The sequence below is a fragment of the Mustela nivalis genome, assembly GCF_964662115.1.
Source record: "Mustela nivalis genome assembly, chromosome: 3".
Lineage (NCBI taxonomy): Eukaryota > Metazoa > Chordata > Mammalia > Carnivora > Mustelidae > Mustela > Mustela nivalis.
In genome coordinates, this window is record NC_139022.1 from 37,911,760 (window position 1) to 37,929,857 (window position 18,098).

At 36.5% G+C, this 18,098-nt stretch overlaps 1 long non-coding RNA gene across 4 annotated transcripts in view; it reads right to left on the reverse strand.

Annotated features, from left to right (window-relative positions):
• LOC309861338 overlaps positions 1-18,098 on the reverse strand; it is a 650,329-nt gene that overhangs the window by 359,259 nt on the left and 272,972 nt on the right. For all 4 annotated transcript variants that reach the window (XR_014309881.1, XR_014309882.1, XR_014309883.1 and 1 more), the window contains exon 2: positions 16,957-17,041. This is a non-coding gene — a long non-coding RNA (uncharacterized lncRNA). The remainder of the gene's footprint in view (positions 1-16,956; positions 17,042-18,098) is intronic.

An 18,098-nucleotide genomic window follows, 5' to 3' on the forward strand; every position in this document is an offset into this window, starting at 1 on the left:
TTGACAGATGGAGATCACAAGTAGGCAGAGAGGCAGGCAGAGAGGAGGGGGAAGCAGGCTCCCTGATAAGCAGAGAGCCTGATTTGGGGCTTGATTCCAGGACCCTAAGATTGTGGGGCTCAATCCCAGGACCCTGAGATCATGACCTGAGCTGAAGGCAGAAGCTTAACCCACTGAGCCACTCAGGTGCCCCTACATACATTTTCTAATAAGATTTATGAGTGTTGCATGACAACTAGCTTTCACCTAACATTTGACTTTCACAGCGTAGATATAAAGAGGAAGGCTTTGCAACATATATGTGAATATTTCATCAACCTTCTTAAAGGCTTCTTACATATATATTTAACATTTTTTAAGGTACAGAAAAAAATTAAGATATTTTACAAAGCGGCATGAACTACATCCCAGACTTAGCAAATATTAAAATTTTCCTCTATTTCCTTCAGATATATTTTATAATAAATAAAGCATGATAGACAAAATCTTTTTTGGTTTGTGTATACATTCAATATGCATAGATTCATAAAATATGTATGTCAGTGTTCTTGTTACATCTTTGTATAAATCTTTTGTTTGTATTTCTATAACTTTTAAACTTAACATCATTTTTGAGATCTTTATTAATACTAAATTTAGTTTGCTTATTTCAACATATATATGACATCCCATTACATGAATATTCCACAGTTATTCATGTTTGCTGATGAAGAAATTAACATCTTTTACACAAAGATGTTTACATTCTGTAAGATACACATTCAGATCTAGGATTGCTACTATATTGTCATAAAATCTTGACATTCTGACTTTGATTTTCACAAATTTCTCTCTAAGATGACTATACCAGTTTATAGCTCTGCCATCAGGGTAAGATCATTCCTATCTTCCCAAATACTCATCAGGCTTGATATTTTATCACCCTTTTTATGTTTGCAAATCTGATGGGTTTGAAATGGTATCTCCTTAGTGTAATCTGCATAAACACTAATGTTTACTTCTATAAAATTTATCTAAAATTATGATATAACCTTCTGCTGTTATACTTTTTGTCTTATTGATTTATAAAAGCCGTTATTAATTTAGAATACAATTACTTGCCTGTGTATGTATTAATAATAATATGCTACAGATTAACTGTCCTTCAAGTTTATTTTTCAACCTCTATATTTAAATATACACAAACTATTTTAAGTACCCTGTATGTTAATCATGAAACATTTAAAAGTATAATGACCACCTGTGAATTCACCACCAGAAGACTTTTTTTTCAATGTACAAACCATACTCTGTTTTTTCTTCAGATCGCATAAATCTTTAGCCTTTCAAATGTACAAACCATGAGAGACTATGGACTACAGTAAACAAACTGAGAGCTCCAGAAGGAAGCGGGGTGGGATGATGGGTTAACTGCAGTGATGGGTATTAAGGAGGGCACAGACTGCATGAACCAGAACACTCTCAATGCTTACATCCCTTTTCCCTATCCCATAGCCTGTCTTCTTCTCCAAAACTACTGCCTCTTTTTTGTGTATAACATTCCCTTACTTTTTTAAAATGTTCTTTAATCACCCTTGTAGTAATGCTTAAATTTTATTTTTAAATTGTGCTTTTGTACTCTTCCATTATTTCCACGTATTTTCCTGGGTATGCTGTTTTCATTGAACATTATATTTCTAAGATAGATCCATAGGGTGGAGAATTTGCTTGTGCTGCCTGTTACTTCTGATAGTTCTTAAAAGTAGTGTACCTTGTTTTGTTACTGTGTGTTCTAACTTAAACTTCTTACTGCACATTTGTGTTGGAAACAATGTTTGCAGAAATAATTTAAGATCCAGGACAACAGCCTTATCTTCTGGAGTGTATTTCTTTCTGGCCTGCAATTAGAGGGGCTGCTAATTCAGATCCACATCACCCAGTATTAGATAGAAGTTTTCCTCAACAGCCAGGTGATGAGAAACCAAACTTCAAATTCTTTTGAAGTCTAGTAAACAATTTATTATCATTTGGAAAGCATAAGACATTTGGGATTCTAGCTCAAAGTGAATGGTGATCAGATAGTGATAAAGTGAGACAAGTTCTCAGGATGTAAATTTTTTTTTAAATTTTATTTTTTTAATTTATTTGACAGAGATCACAAGTAGGCAGAGAGGCAAGCAGAAAGAGAGAGGAAGGAAAGCAGGCTCCCTGCTGAGCAGAGAGCCCGATGCGGGGCTCGATCCCAAGATGCTGGGATCATGACCTGAGCCGAAAGCAGAGGCTTTAACCCACTAAGCCACCCAGGCGGCCCTCAGGATATAAAATTTAAAGCACTCACTCTTAGGGCGACAAATGTAGACAGCACCCTTAGAAGACTACAGGCTTCAGAAAGACTAATCCCTAAAAGATAGCAAAGTATAGTCTATAAATATGCAAATTTATTATTTTCAAGTGTATATTCTGTTTTCCTAGCATTTTTTATCCAGGAGTCAACAAGTTAAGTAGTTTTTAATGCTTTACTGTCATATCCCACGTTCTGAAGAATTTGGTCAATCCATTTGCAATCTCCTTATTTTCTTCCATTGATTTTTTTTTTCTTTCCCTTGATTCCTGAGAAAATACCATACTTTAAAAAATATCATAATCTTTTTCTCCCAGATGAAGAAATGCCTCTTTAATGTTGCCAAACTTCTGAAAGAATAAAGATGGTAGAATACTAAACTCCATGTAACATTAAATATAAGTTGATCATCTATTACAGTTTCTTCATATGGGCTATCTTTTTTAAATGTTTTATTTGAATATAGTTGCTACACAGGGTTATACTAGTTTCAGGTATACAACACAGTGATTGGACCATACTCACCACGATTTTAACTACCATGTGTCACCATACAATACTACTGAATAGTGTTGTTTCTATTCCCTGTGCTGTGCTTTTTATCCCTGTGACTTATTCATTGTGTAACTGGAAGCATGTATTTCCCACTCCCCTTCACCCATTTTTTGCCCACTCCCCACCCATCACACCTCTGGCAACCATCAGTTTGTTCTCTGTATTTCCTACTCTGTTTCTGCTTTTTGTTTATACATTTGTTTGTTTTTTCATTTCTACTCATGAATGAAACTATGTTATTTGTCTTTTTCAGTCTGACTCATTTCACTTAGCATAATATTCTCTATGTCTGCACATGTTGTTGCAAATGGCACAATGTCATCCTTTTTATGGCTGCATAATATTCCATTGTGTGTCTATGTCTGTGTGTATATCTCACATCTTCTTTATCCATTCGTCTATCCATAGAAACTTAGGTGGCTTCCATACCTTGGCTATTGTAAATAATGCTGCAATAAACACTGGGATGTATATATAAATAACCACCAATAGTGAAATTATTGAATCATACGGTATTTCTACTTTCACTCTTTTGAAAATAGAGTATTTTCTATTACTCTATTATACTATTACAATATGGAATTTCCATAATGTTTTCCACAGGGCTGTGCCAATTTACATTCCTACCAACAGTGCTCAAGTTTTCCTTTTTCTCCACATCCTCAACAATACTGGTTTATTTTAGCCATTCTGTCAGGTGTCAAGTGATACCTCATTGTGGTTTTGATTTGCTTTCATCTGACGATGAGGGATGTTGAATATTTTCATGTCCCATTGGCCACCTATATGTTTTCTTCGGAAAAATATCAACTTTTTCAGATAAATAGTTTTTGGTCTCAAAGATTTCCTTGTTGTTTTCTGTTCTCAATTTCATTGATTCCTATTTTTATTATTTTCTTCCTTCAATGTGCTTTGAGTCTGATAAGTTCTTCTTTCCCTAGTTTTTTTAAGGTACAAGTGTATTATACTTATTTGACATCAATTTTTTAAAGAAAACTCTAACTTATCATTATTTATTTATTTTCTGTACTTTTGTTATTATTGACTTGTCTTTTTCTACCAAATCTTCCCCTTTAAATGGTTTGAATATGACTGGGGAAGTGTTAGGACCCCATTTTTATTAGCTTGATATCCTCTACTGCAACACGTGAAATTAACTTTACAACAAGTTTGCATCAAACTTCGTATGTTTAGAACTGAAGTTATGTTGCCTCGATGGGCAGTCAGATATGCTAGTGATAAATGCAAATTTAAGACTGGGTAACTCAACAGGTTTGTCTTAAAAGCTGTACTTAGGCTGATCATTCAATGTTCTCCTTTTCCACATGTATTCTATGTAATTTCTAGGAAAAATGGATTAAAAACAAAGCTAAACTCCATTAGTATCACACAAATGGACTAAGTGGAGCAGAATGTGTTTATGAAATGCTGGTGCAGTGAAAATTCCCTTAACTGGTATTCCTAGAAGGGGATCTAACATCTCAGGGTTAGATCAGACCATTTGGAAAGAACTTTTAAGCTGTCATTATATGACTCTATGAAGGTATTTATAACTTACATAGGTTTTTTTTCTTTTATACTTACTTTCAATTGAGGGCAAGGTTTAAAAGTGTTCACCCTTAGCTAACTGATTTGCCTCTCTCTTGACCAGCCTCATCTCATGTATACAGGTGCAAATAGCTCATATTTTTCCTCCCATAAATTTTACACACACACACACACACACACAGCATAGTACGGTTTACTCAAGTCAGAGATAAATGCCAAATACCTTAGCAGAAAACATCCTTAAGACAAGTAATAAAAATTAAAAAGCAGTATAAACAGAGAGCAGCAAGCATTTTACTTAGCACACTATAGTAATTATCTCATTTAACCCTCATAAAAAGCTTGTGCATAGGTTCCATTTTATTGGTATTCCGTAAATGAGATAATTATACTTAGATTAGTTAACTGGGCAAAACAACTAAGCAAACAGGGTTCCTTTATGCTGTGAGCTGAAAAAGCTTTCTCATTTTTTTTTTTTTTTACTTTTATAAAATTGCAAATCACCCTCTCATTTTCTGTTTTCCACTGGCAAATGAATGAAAAGAAACTTCTGTTTAAATCAGATTGTTGAAAATACCATTGTGTAAATCTACTGCTTGCTCAGTATCAGATTCTGAGAATACGTCTATCGAAGCTCTCCAGTGCCCTTGAGTTTTTGCATCCGGGGGAATGCTCACAGAATACGAAGTATCAGGAGAATTTAAACATGCTGACCTGAGTGACTAACTTCCTAATCTGCCTGTGTGTTGCTGGTGTGAGGGAAGTTCATGAAAGACATGGAGAAGAGAAATAGAGCAAATGCAGGGAGGCTAAAACAGAGAAGAAAAAAAGTAGCTAATGGCAGTCTCCTCATCAAATTTTTATGCATTCCTTGCCTTTTCCTTTTTTTTTTTTTTTTTTTTTAAAGCTCTGCACCTTTGGTAACTGTCGAGTATTATATTATCTCCATTCAAGTCACTTCATCAATTAAATCCCTCCTTCCCACCTCCCACCACACTGGAGGATTAGCCTTTTATCTAAGAGTGCTACTCCTGGAGAAAGACAAGATAAAGGGGGAGAAGAGGACCAAGAAAAAGCCTCACAACATTAAGGCAGGTCCACCTTTTTATCTAATGTTTTACATTTTTCTTTTGATTGGACAGGCAGTGAATATTCCTAGCCAGCACCTCACAGCCTGTCAACACTCTAATACTTCATAATTTATAAAACAGCTTTCTTCCCCCAAAAGCTCAATATGCTTTACAGATATCTTATTGATGCTCACAATATTCCTTCAGGGAACTCAGGCGACAAGAATTATGATGTGTTTTCTAGGATGGGGGAAAGACTGAAACAACAAGGATCCATTATCACTAGTGAGTTACAGACAACTATGAACTTTAGATCTAATGCTGTTACCTCCCTGACAGTGCTGGCTATAAAAGGGAATGAAAATGGGTGAGTCCTGGAACACAGGAGCTCAGGACCTCACAGGGAAGCAGGGAAAGTTGGAGCCTATCCCATCTCTAGACTAGGATGTGTAGTTATCAATGCCAACTGAACATGGTGTCCAAAAAAAATCCTTGATTTTCTCCCTACAACCACTTCTTTTTTGGTTATTCTCATCTCAGTACAGGACTGTGATCCCCCAGTGGGCCAGGCCACAAAACTGTCAGTCACCCCTTGTTGTTCCTTTTCTCTGCCTTCCCTCATTTTCATGTTCAATCCAAGATTGACTCTCAACAAATTCATTTCTACCCCTCTCTTTGGTCCCGGTAATTCGAGATTTATTGCCATCATCCACTCTAATAGTCGGGTCATCAGAGAAAACTGGAAAACTTCCCACATCTACTACTCCAGTGCCCTGGTGCTATTTAGGATTAACAGCATCGTCAACCTTCTGATGACTGCAAAACCCTCCATTCTCCCTTTCTTTGTCTCCCTTTACCACAGTCCACTTTTAACAAAGCAGGAAGAGTCATCGTTGGAAAAATGCAATTGTAACTTCTATCCGTTACACATGTAAGTGGTTAAAAGAAATTAATTCCACTAGTTTCATTAAAAAAGAAATCCCTTAATTCATAGTCCTATCATACTTCTCAGAGATAGTCACTTTCAATTCATCTGTTTTCTCTGTGCATGTGTCGTATAAATATGTATATAAAATGCTTCTTCTTTTCTCCCAAAAGGGATATATTTGGCTTTCTTCTAAAAAACACTGTACTGATGGATACAGAGCACATTTTGATAAACACTATAATGAACTTGATTTTATAAAGGTAGCTATCATCTTAGGAGGGTTGTGAGCTGAGGACAGAGACTGCTTAAGCATTGTTGTTTCTAAACCATTTACTGAAAATTATGTAATCCTTGACTGAACATTAACATGGCTACGTAGCACTATGTTACTCAGCTTCCTCCTCTGTGGGTGGTCATGAGAGTCCTAAATGCGGGAAGCAAACTTTCTCACGTCTTGGCTCTCCAATAAACATTTTTTCACAAAGTAGAACACTGAGTCTAGTTGTAGGCAAAGGCAATCACGATACTCACACGACTTCTTGATTTTTCATTTGAAGGAATTATTTCTATTTACCTCCATCTAAAGAAAATGACAATTTGGCTCTTACCATTCCCCTCCAGAAACCACACATTCAATTTCTATGGCTTCCTCCTTCTGACATATTTTTATCTAATTTTGGTTATGTATAGATATAGCATTTATATTTTTGTCACTGCATGAATGCTACTCAGAGCCATGCTATTGCATATTTAGTTATTCTCGACACTTATAATAAATTTAACCCTCACTCTTCCCCAGCTGTGACATTTTTCTTCAATACATTTGCACACATTACATACTTTCTCAATTGCATCTTTTTTTTCTTAAAGAGATTTCTATTGCTTCTTTCTTCTCACCTATTCTATCTAAACCAGCTGGCCTTTAAACCTCATTCACAAAGAGCATTCTGACATCCCCCCTTCATTATCATCTAGAAGATTCTTGTTGCTACTCTTGCTAGTATTTTTTTCTCTGTCATGGACCCCATGCTTCCTCTTTCTTGACTTACTCCTCATTTTCATGGAGGATATCCTCTGGTAACTTTCTGGGAAAGAAAGCAGGAGAGGTGAATTTTAACAACTTGCATACCTGAAAATCTACTTACTTATCTTTATTCTTCAGTGGTACTTTAGAGTAAAATAATCTAGATTCTAGAATGGAAAGCACTTCACCCAGAATTTTTCAAGAATTGTTCTACTGTCTTCTAATTTATATATCACTGCTAAGAAGTCTAAACCCATTGCAATCCTCATAATTTGCATGAAACTCTGCTTACTTCTGGAAAATGTGTCTCCAGTGTTCAGAAACTTTACAGTAATATGACTAGGTATGTATCATTTTCATCTGTTGTGTTGGTTACTTGGTAAATCCTTTAAGTCTGGCAATTCAGAACATTTAGTTGTGAGACACTGGGGTCTTTGAAAATTTCTATTCCTCCATTTTCTCTTTTTAGAATGACAATAATTTGAGAATGGACCCACTGAAACAGCCTTCTAATTTTCTTGTCTTTTATCTCCCATTTTGTTTGCCTTTGACTTTTTTTGTGCTATTCCCCCCAAGGAGTTTTTCTCCATTAAGTTACCCAATCCTTTTCATTGGTGTTCTAGTCCAGTTTCATGTCTGAATGTTACAAGAGATCTGCTCTGCTTATTTTACGTGATCACATTATTACAGTACCTTCTAATATTTAATTGAAATCAGATTTCCTAAGGTTTTTTGCCCCCTCTATTTGCAAAGTCTTGGTTTCCACTAACCCACCATCTTTAAATCTAAGCACTGCAGTGATCTTTTAGAGAACATAATAATGCTTTTTCCCTGTTAAAGCCTTCTAGTATCATGCTACCATACTTCAAATAAAGGCTAAATTTCATGCCATGGCTCAAAGGTTGAAAATAATTTGGCCCTTGAAAATCTCTGCAAATCTACCTCATTTCATTATCATACATGATAGAAACTCACATATCTGTCAAATAAATGATCATGATAACATTCACAAATTTACATAACCTTGAATTTAAGGTTTTTTTCTGTTCACCACAATGTTCCTCTGCTAGTACAGACTTTCAAAACTGTTTTGCACTCCAAATCATCCTTCTTACCAATGCAAGATGATTTTCCTAATTGTGCACTCTTGTTCTAAAACCATTCTGACTCTTTGATGATAAACGAGAAAGAGGAATGGTATCGGTCTAGTAGAAAAGGTTCTTGAGAATAGAACTTCAACCTATAAAAGTGATTACTGGTAGAAATAAGTAGAATAATCTCATATGCTTATTCAATCCATGAATGAGACCAGATTATTGAGTTCTCTCTGCAAAAAGACTAAGGATATTTTTTTTTTTATTAAAAAGGTCTTTTTCTAATGCTAGGATGCAGAGGGTGTGTTCACTCAAAAATTTTAATTATTTTTTGAAGATTTTTTTTTTTATTCATTCATTTGAGAGAGAGAGCATGAGCAGGGAGAGGAGAAGAAAAGTAAGAGGGAGAGGGGGAAGGAGACTCCCTGCTGAGCAGGGAGCTGGACACGAGTGCTCAATCCCAGGACCTTGGGATCATAACCTGACTCGAAGGCAGATGCTTAATCCACTGAATCACCCCAGTAACTTAATTTAATTTCTGTCAAATAAAATACTTGCTCAAAATAATATCAGAACCTCCTTGAATAGTGGGAAGGTGGGAGTAAGTCAAGGCTAGGGCAATGGCAATGGAGGGAGGTTTAGAGCTGAGTTTGGAAATGGAAATGCAGAAGGAGACAACAAGGAAGATAGGGTGGAAGATACAGAGGCAGGTATAACCCAGAAATAAACACAACCCAGGATTAATAACTACACTAGAGTCCTATTCTACTGTCAGGGAGGAAGGGTTGGGGGAACTAGACATAAGAATGCAATTTGCTAATCCATTCTTTTCCACCACGTTAGATGGTTCTTGAATCCACAAAGACAGAATCTTCTTCCCCAGTGTCACAACCCTTATTTATACTATTTACTATTATCTCTCTTAACAGCTGCTGAAATAAACTCCTAATTGATCTCTACATAGCCACTCCTGTGCAGCTCTATCCATTCCTTACACAGCACCCAGAATGCTCTTAAAAGCCAAATCTGATCACATCACTCTCCTGCTGAAATCCTGTAACCACCTTTAGCTGTTCATGGAATAAACCCAGAATCTTTAACCTAGATCAGGAAGCCCTTCATCTTCCACCCCCAAAATGAATCTACAATATTTTTATATATTACTCTTCTCCCTGGTCTTCTCTAGTATACAAATCCCTGTTGACTTTATAGAAATAGCTGGAGCTCACCTTCAGAGAGAAATTTCCCCAGACCAAAAGATTACATGAAAGCCCTCATCATATTTTCCCAAGGTACCTTCCACTTCTTGCTAGCACAGAGCACTCTTGTAATTCCTTAATATCTTCTAATATATATTAAATAAGATGCTTAGCCTCATACCTAGTACATAATATATACTAAATAATTATTATAATAACAACGAAGCTATTTCTTGAATGCTTAATATGTACCAGACGGTCAATGCTTTATCAACCTTAATTTACCTATCCTTGTTTCAGCATTGAGGAAACTGTAATACAGTGTAATTATAGGAAAGTTCCAAAGCTTATGAGGTAGTGAAGAACACTGATTCTGCAATCAGGTTACTGGGCTCACATCCCAGCTCTGGCACCTGTTGTGCAATCCTAGGCACATGACAGGTAATAACAACACTTAAAGGATTTTCACAAGGATTAGATGAGGGGAAGAATAAAAGGAATCATTCATCCCAGAGTATATTCACTGTCTATGTCTGAGGGTATTTGTTCAAATATTTCAGTGTACTACCTCTAATTTTATATCACTGAGGTTTTTGGTCCCCAGTAGCAGAGTAGTACTTATTTGGGAATAAAATGCAAGTACTGTTTCAGATATACACATTGTAGCCATTAGTTATAGTGCTGGGGCATGTGTATTACATAGTGAGTGTAACCATGAGCCATTGTGCAGGAAATCTGAGCTCTCCTAAAAGAATTGGGTATTTTGCAACATCTGGAGTCAATATACTAAACAAAGCAGTGCTCACCAGCGCTAAAGTGAGAAGCAATAGAATTTAGCATTCAAGCGTCCCCTGGGTGTGAAGTGTTTCCTTCCTCACATACCCCCCATTTTTCAGATAGAATAAAATTTAAATAAAATGTGTTAAGGAGCATGTCCACAAAACCATATTTCTGATTTCATTGTTCTAAAACCATTTCCCTTGGAGAAGAAAACTTCCACTTCTGTATCTTAATCTGGTAAGACGGAGAATGAAAATCAGTAAAGTAAGGGCTGTTTTGCCAGTATAAACAGTCCTGTGCATCTGTATGGGAGGCCCTGCCCTATTCCTAGTGATGAAAATGGAACGGCTGTGTTTGGTATGCTCTTCAGTATGCCTGGGGACTACCCTAGTTCAAAATACCTGATAAGTAGAAGACAGCCCTTCTCTGGCACCTAAAGAGAGTTTATTATCTGCTCCATTAGCGTCATGCCCACTCAAAGGAAAACTGCTTCTAAGGGCCTTTTTGAGCTGCTCTTCAATTTCTTCTTACCCTCAGTGCATTATTATTTTCCTATTTTGAGAAGGGTTCACTTGAGACTTACAACCTGCTTAGGTGAAACTGGAGATAGCTATACTGTATGTCCACAGCCAAGTCAGAAGTAGTTAGAGATTCCCATAGAACAGCATGAGTCTAGACTATGTTTTACCTAACAATTAATTTATGGAACACGTAAGTGATTAATTCAGCATGAGTCCAAGCAGTTCCATTTTCCTCCATTAATACTTCCAATTCCTTGCTAGGTCCAATGGCTGCTGAAATGTAAGAGATGCCTTGGTTCTGGGAAAAGGTACCTGAAACCAGGCTTAGAGCCTTTGGCATAGATCCTTAAAGCCTGAGCACTGGGAAAAATCAAGTATTATGAGATGTGTGCATGCCGGGGGGCATTTGAGATTGGTCTTCTGTTATTAGATCTAAATGTATCCATACATTTCACTTCCAGCATACCAAAATGGTGCCAAAAGACTGATAGCAGACTATTCTTCTTCAGTCCATGAAGCTAAAAGAGAGTGCAAATATACCTACAAGTCATAAAAAGGGAGCTGAGACTTTGGAATTTCATACTTGGACATCACACCACTCACCTATCTAGGACTAAGGAAAAAGTGTTATTAAAAACACTAAGAAAAACAATTAAGAAAGGATTCTAACCATGTAACAAGTGATCCAAAACGGAAACTTCACCATGAATAAAAGTAGAGAACTCAGGGAATAATAGTAAGCAATAGCTCTTGATATATATATGAGTGTATATTTATATACATTGTATATATAATATATAATGGGCTCTATGTTGTATATATTTGTCTATATAACTATATATAATATATCCACACATGGATATATAATTATCCACCTACCTTTGAATATATAATGATATACTGTCTGAAGGTATATAACTTAAATATTAAATAAGGATACAAAAATCTTAAAAGGTGACACTCAAAGGGATGTCCTTATTACTTTTAGATGTTACACATTTCTTCTCTCAGTTGATCATTAGGCCATTAACTTTCTCTGAGGCTCCGCTTTACTGAACAATCTTTTTTTAATATATAATCACATCAACTTTTTTTCTACAAATTACACAGCATTTTTAAACATCTTCTATTAAAATGCAAATGCTCAGGTAATTGTTCCACAGTATATAATTGTTTACTTGTATCCCACAATGAGAAATGACTTGCTGAGGATTTGAGGTCACTGGTGGTGGTGTGTGAGATCAAGACCCAGTGTGGAAACATCTTCCCCCCAGATTACATTCTATATTTACACCATTAAGTTTAATCTATGTATGTACCCCTGTACTTAAGAATCATAACCTAGTGAGCTATTATAACAGATATGAAAATACATGACTCCTTATATATGTCAAAACAGAAAAACATAAGTTGAACCCACCTGGTTTATGAGATGACCTCATAATGCCCTAAGGCAATTGTACATGAGAAAGGTCAACACATTTTGCTTACCAAGAAATGAGAGCTTATGGAAAGACATTGCATAACATGTACACATATGGGGTCGAAGGTACCATCATAGTGATGGCCATTGAGTGAGCTGCGTGTTCAGTTCAACATGACAGCTAAATGAGCTGGTGGAAGAAAGTCAGAAGCCTGGTGTTACTCAAAGGACAGGCAAGAAAAGCAAGAAAATACTGAGGGGCCACCTTTGCTATTTGTCCTTAAAGGGACTCTGACAGTTAAGTCTTAATAGCATGTGAAACCTAAACAGGGGTGCAAGAAATTTAACTTCTTATATTTTTTTAAAAGTGCGTTTACTCTCTAGCTGGAAGTCCCACTCCATCTAGAAGTGTAAAATACAGTATTTCTAATTTATACTGAAGTTGAACCCTGCAGGGTAAACTCAGTCCATTCACCTTTCATTTCCTTTCCTCTTCATCTCCCCAGGGCAGCATCTCAGTGAGTGTGCTCGTGGAGGGGTGAGGCTGCAAGAAGAAATTCCCTCAGCAACTGAGGAAAGACCTCTGTTTTCCACAATCTCCTTCCAAGAGACTTCTTTCAGTGCCTCACTCTTCTGTTCCTTCTCCTCTCCCTGCCTCTCCTAAATTCAGAGGCTCTTCAACTCTCCTCAGAGGGAGAGTGGTTCTGCTTGGATGCACAAACTTCCGATCTTGCTGTGTTACACGTGAACCACAGCTTTGGAATTAAAAGCCAAAACGTGATACCTCAGTTCCCTGGTTATATAGAGATAAGCTTCCCCAAAGCTAAGGATTGCTCATGTTTAACATGAAATAAGGAAAGACCAAGGGACAAAATGGAATGTGAGGAAACATCCACGCGCGCGCGCACACACACACACACACACACACACCCCTCTCAAGTAATCCACAGAAGCTTTACATCACTATCCACGCCATAACATTTATGTCATGTTACAACCCACCTTCGACCTTCTATCTCTGCCTCAAGACAAAGAAAGTGTACTTCTCATACAGATGCTTCCCATCCCCACTGCATCCCTTCAGAGAACGGGGGCAAAGCATCCCCCTCCAAAATTCGTTGTTTCAGAGAAGTCATTTCCACACACAAATAAATACATAGCAAGATGGATGGGTGTTAGGTCTTCCAGACTGTCCACAAACATGTGAATAGGACTAGATGCTGAGTATAATGCCTACTTTCCTCCAAGCATATTATTGCCAGGGATGAGACAAATAACAACATGATTTACACACTGGAAGCGACAAGTATAATAAGTTGTGTTGTCATTACATAAAACGATGCTCTATGTAATATAGCCTTCATGGTTTCATTTAAAAAATTCAAATCTATTTTGAATAAAATTTGATGGACTTTCACTTATTCCCATAAAACAGTCATAGTCCTAGCACTTGGAAAATGAAAAAATTAAAGTATGAAAATTAAATGACTTGTCTAGAGAACGGTGTTGAAAGTAAAATTTCAAAACCAATGAGTAATAATACCTTGGGAACATTTTTATTAAGTCATTTGGCTATTCTTGGAATATAAGATGGAGAAACTCCAAAATAAGTCTGCAAAATGACCATATTCAATGTGAAGTCAATAAAAAGAAGATAATAAGGATTCCTACATTCTTCCTTTTTTCTTTTTGTAACACACCTACAATAAGGAAATATGGGTAATTTGATGTGAATAGATACCAATAAAGAGATGTGAACAAACAACATAAACTTTCACAATGTTAATTTTCTTTGTTGTCATTTTACTTATTCAACTAGCATTCAACCAGTCAACAATATATTGCTTAAATACCTACTCAGAAAATGCTATGAAGATCTCTTATAAAAATTCTTTTTTAGGACCAGTGTCCTTATATAACAATTTGGTACCATTCTAATAGAGGCATTTTTTGCAACAAAGATGACACATAAAATCGAGTCAAATTGTTAAGCATTGGCTAAATGGAACTCAATTACCCTCTATACGGCCAATTTTACTCTTTTATGCAGGACTCTGGGCCTCTAAATATCCTGAGCTGAACTGAAGATATTTAAATCTTGAAAGAACTCCATAAAGGAAATTCTACAATGTCTTGCAGAAGAGTACTCTAGCAAAGCTTATTTAGCAAAACCAAGCCCATCAACAACTCAAATCCCACTGAAAGGAGGTAGTTAGATCATAGTTTCTAGAAACACCATGTCATTTTGAAAGCACTCGCTTGGCATGTTCCATTGTATGAATGACGTCTGGCCTTTCTAACTCAGTTCAACTCATACGGATGCATATGAGACTCTTTTTTTTTTTTTTTTTTTTTTTAAATTCCCCAAACTCTTCAAGATTCTCCCTCAGATTGCCCTTCCAAAATTAAAAAATATATAAATAATGACAGCATCCACAGGGTAGTGAGGCTTTCATTGCACAGTAACTCAATTGCACATAGTAGCTAATTACACATTGCAAAACTGATTTTTCTGGAAAAAAAAATAGAAAATAAAAACATAACTTTGTATAAGAACATACATGAACAGTTACTTTTTTGGCTAATGTTTAAATTTATTAAACTTAAATAGCTCATTAAGCTTTAAAATCTGCTTTTCCTTTTTTTTTTTTTTTTTTGGTCAGTTTTATTTATTTATTTATTTGAGAGACAGCACATACCAGTGTGAGCAAGTGGGGAAGGGGAAGAAGGACAGGGAAAGAGGGAATCTCAAGTAGATGCCACATGGAGTGCAAAGTCTGACATGGGGCTCAATACCACTACCCCGAGAGACCAAGACCCGAGCTGAAATCAAGTGTTTGTCGCTCGACCCACTAACACACCCAGGTGCCCCAAGTCTGCCTTTTCTTCTATAGCTAGTTTTTATGAAACCTACTAATTACCAGTATTGTGGTGAAGACAAAACACTTAATATATGGTTCCTGACCTCAGAAACAAAGAGAAAGAGAGATAGAGAGAGAGAAAGAGATACACAGGCTAACTATACAGCAAATCAAAATATGACTTTGAAACAAGAGAAGCAACAATAAAGTGTTAATGAGAGAAATGCCACAGCAGAGATAAAACTGAATTCAGTCTTAAAGGCCAGGCAGGATTTTAACAGTCAAGAAACCAGGATAGTCAATGTGCCTCTGGTCTACCAAAAGCTTCTGGGCAAATACACAAAGAATGTGAAATGAGAGATATAGTCTGAAACCATCAAGTAGTCCGTACAGGCCAGAGCAGACTTAACTTTCTGTCTTTGGCCTAAATTATAAAGGGTTTTCATATGGTTAATAGCCAGTATGTCAAGCTTCAAATCCTGGAAACAATCATTTAAATTATTTTGTGGAATACCATGCCAGTTGGGCTGCTGGAAATTTCTACCCATCTTATGACACTTCAAATTAACATTTCCTTTCATCTGTGATGATTTTGTGATTTCTGTTTTATTTCTTTACATAGATCACACACTCAAATCAAAACTGCTGAGACATCTTGGTCATAAATTTCTACCCTTTTATAACTTTAAGGAAAAATCAAACCCAACGGAAACCAAGCAAGCAGATGTAGTTTATTTATCCCAGCAGTCCTTGCCAATAGGCCACCAACATTTTGAGGCATAGAGTAACTTATGCTTTGAACCAAAGCTTTAGGTTGCCACACAAGTTAAATGTAATTTTATGAATGATTCTCTAAGTCTGTTGTACACATTTCCAGCTCAAAATATTCCTGATGAGAAAGCATAGCATTTTGTCTGTCTCCTTGAAAATCTCAATCTAGATGGATAATGGGAATGAATATGCAAGACTTATAAATTAAGAGAGTAGTAATATTTTGACAGTTTTCATATGAAGAGTAATAGGATGTTAAGATGGAACTTTTATTCTTCCATCTGAAATTCTAAAGACAAAAACAATTAAAACAGACGCCAAGTATACCAGATTCTACAGCAAGGGCCAACAAACCCTTTCTGAAAAATACTAAATAGTAGTTACTTTCAACTTTTCAGTTCATCAAGTTTAATCACTCAAGCATGCCATTTTATGTGGAAAGCAGCACAGATAACATGCAAATGAATGACCATGGCTGTTTTCCAATAAAACTTTACAGACACAGAAATTTGGATTTCTCCTGACTTTCACATACCACAGAATATTCTTCTTTTGATTCTTTTCTCAACTGTTTAAAATTATAAAAGTCACTCTCAGAGCACCAGCCATAGAAAAAATTAGGACCAAGACAGATTTGGGCAGGAGGCTAAAGTTTGCCAAATCTCTTTTCCAGAAGGAGCCGCTAGACAAGCTATATAGGACATGCTAAGAGACAACAAAAGGCTTTTTTAACAGCATTTTTGATGTGCCAATTCCAGAATATATAAATGAGAGAGAGTTGACAGGATAGGGAAAATTGTATGCTACGTTAATTTCCTTACCACTCTCAACATCAGAGGAGGCCATGGATTCTTCCACGTACCTGGAGAAAATGTGCTTTCCTTGAAGTTTTGGCTTCAGGTGGCAAAGAGAATCAGAGTTGCACTGGTAGGCTGCTGCCCTTCCTTCTATGGAAAAGAAAGAATGAGTGAGTTTTTGCTTGTCTCAAGAGAGGGACCAGGCTACTATCATTTTGAAGGGGACATTACCCAGAAAGATTGCCCAAAGGAGTAAAGAGATCCCAAAACAGGAAATCTGTGCGGATCAGCCAAGGGATCCACAAGCCATAAGGCAACGGATCAGCCATATGTGGCCAACTGGAAAGAGTTGGAAGACAGAACCTGCTATACTGTCTGCCCCAAGGAACCACAGCAGAAGTGGTTTAGAAAACCCTGAATATTCCATGAGCTTGTAGCTAAGAGAAAACCAAGGACAGATTATAACTCTTGACTGCCACCTAAGTATATGCCTCTTTCCCCTAAATCCTTTTCTCCTGCAGAGACGTGTAAGGAAGGAAGAGAGGAAGAAACCAACAAAAACTATCACCTTCCCCCTTTCTGAAAGCCCAACCCAAGACTGAAATTATGTGATTAATTCTGCCAGGGACATCATATCCCAAATAAAACCATTTTTTAATCTAAGACGAAGTCTGTAATTTTATCTAATAAAGTTCATAAACACTTTGTGATATACCTGCTTTCACCCAGGAAAAACAAAAGGATTATTTAGCAAAAGAAGTTTAGTTGCTTAGGGTTAGGTTTTAACAGGGAGTGGCAGAGAAGAATAAATTTGGCTTCTGCTTATTCCCCATCAGTTCAGTCTCGCCGCTCAATCAAAGAGAGCTGTAATTGGAAAACTTCTCATAATAAGGTTTTGCATTTGTATTCTTCTAATCGTTCAGAATTGACATGGCAATGGCTGAAGTTCTTGAAAGCCAAGAAAAAATATTAAATTATGTACACGGTTCCACACCTTAATTGCACTTTGGCTTCATACTGACATAACACATTTCCCCTGCCTTTGGTAGTACACACTGATTATTTCAGAAGCAATTTCAATATTCTCTAAGTAAAAGTGATAAAAGAATCTAATGAATTTCTCAAAAGCAGCCTGTTTCAAAGATGACTGTCATATCATCAAATATTTATTTTTCACAACTTTACAGGCAGAAATGAATCATTCCTC